A 2,161-nucleotide genomic window follows, 5' to 3' on the forward strand; every position below is an offset into this window, starting at 1 on the left:
ATCAAAGCTCCTGAGATCCCTGCCTTCTCAATGGTGCTTGTGTTGGCACCTCCTTGGCTCTGTGGAGTCCTGCGCTCAGTATTCACCAAAGCCCTGATTTGTTCAACGGATATTGATGGAGTACTTACTACATGCCAGGTACGGGGACTACCACCGTGAACAAGATGGATCCTTCCCAGGAGTGGGGTTGGGTGCAGAAAATCCCCAAGTAAGTAAACAAGAAAGATTTCAGAGAGTGGTAAGTGGTTTGAGAACAATAACAACAAAAAACCAAACCCACTGCTGTCTAGTCAATTCCGACTCATAGCGACCCCGTAGCACTGAGTAGAACTGCCCCATAGGATTTCTGAGGCTATAATCTTTATGGAAGCAGACAGCCACATCTTTCTTCTGTGGAGTTGGCTGGTGGATTCAAACCATTGACCTTTTGGTTAGAAGCCGAATGCTTAATTACTGCACCACCAGGGCTCCTTTTGAGAACAATAGAACGAAGCATATTAGAGAGAAAGTTGTGAGGGTGAAGGGGCAGAAAACTTGGAGCAAGACTCAGGACCTCCTAGAAGGGGACCTCCAACACACTAGTGACCTGCTGCAGGGCAAGACCCTGCACGTGTGGCCATCTAGATTCCAGTCAGATTCTTGTCACCTCCCAGCACTGTTAGTCCACCCTATGAGTCTCTTCCATGGGCAGTTGGCCAATCCCATGTCGATGGACATGAGTTCATCTCTAACTCTTCATTACTTTAAACAACACTAAGATTCATATCTTTGCGTGCACATCCTTGTCCTCTTGTTTGAGTATCTCGTGTAGGGAAATTACTAGATTCTATCTCTAGAGAAGACAATGGGTAGACCTAACTTCAGCTTAAGCTTTAGTGAGGGAGATGCCTACTTTCACCATTTCCTGTTTACTGTTTGTGCGTTCAGTGAGTTCTTCCAGGGAAAGTCACGGAGCACGGTCGCTCGAGGGCTGTGTTCTAGATACCGAGAAGTTCAGGATACGGCTTCATCCCTCCAGAATCTTAAACATTTAGTGGCCCTGGGGTCTTCTGATTCCTTTGTAACTAGTTTTTCTTGCTCCTGCTTTCTCTCTATGGTTTAACAGACACGGGATTTTATTTAGACGGATGGTAGGAGAAAAAGAGGGGGCAGTGGTGATTCAGCGGGAGAATTCTTGCCTTCCATGCAGGAGACCCAGGTTTGGTTCCCCGCCAATGCACCTGAAGCACAGCTACCACCTGGGTGTCAGTGGAGGCTTGCGCTTTGCTGTGATGCTGAACAGGTTTCGGTGGAGCTTCCAGACTAAGACAGACTAGGAAGAAAGGCCTGGTGATCTACTTCTGAAAATCAGCCAGTGAAAACTCTATGGAGCACAACAGTCTGATCCACAATTGATTATAGGGATGGCATGGGACCAGGCAGCATTTCGGTGTGCATGGGGTCCCCATGAGTCAGGGAGACTTCCTGGCAGCTAAGAACAACAACAACAGGAGAAACGTGAGGAGCTTTGCCGGCGGGGTGGGGGCAGCCCAGCAGTATGAGGCAGTCTCTAGCTCAGGGGATTTTGTAGACTCCCAGCTCACAGATACCCATGTGGGGACACGTGTTGGAGTAGATTCCAGCTGGGTTGTAGATTCGTGAGTCCGTCGTTTCTGATCACCAATACCCATTGCTGTTGAGTCGATTCGGACTCACAGTGACCCTATAGAACAGAGTAGAACTACTCTATAAGTTTCCAAGGAGCAGCTGGTAGATTCGAACTGCTCACTTATTGGTTAGCAGTCAAGCTCTTTAACCACCGAGCCACCAGGGCTCCTTCTGATCACCAGGCCTATGAAAATAGTGTTGCCTTGCTCTCTCTCAGGGGTCAATTGATAAACAGAATGCTATTGAGCATTTACTTTGTGCCAGGATTTGTGTTGTAACAATCTCTGTCCTCAGTGGCGTGATGGGTTCCTTCCCTACATCTAAGGTGGAGTCCTGCTTTTGTGGGTTTGAGGTAACACTGCTTGGACCTCAGCCTAATTCCAAAGCCGGCACAGAGAGCAGCCACCATAGGGCGCCCCAGCCTGCCTGTTCATTCACAAGTTCCTGCTTCCTCTCTGGGAACAGCCTTCAGGATCGATGCAGAATTTACCTCACTAGAGCAGACATCTGCTAT

This window comes from Trichechus manatus, unplaced genomic scaffold (assembly GCF_000243295.1).
Source record: "Trichechus manatus latirostris isolate Lorelei unplaced genomic scaffold, TriManLat1.0 scaffold00002, whole genome shotgun sequence".
Classification (NCBI taxonomy): domain Eukaryota; kingdom Metazoa; phylum Chordata; class Mammalia; order Sirenia; family Trichechidae; genus Trichechus; species Trichechus manatus.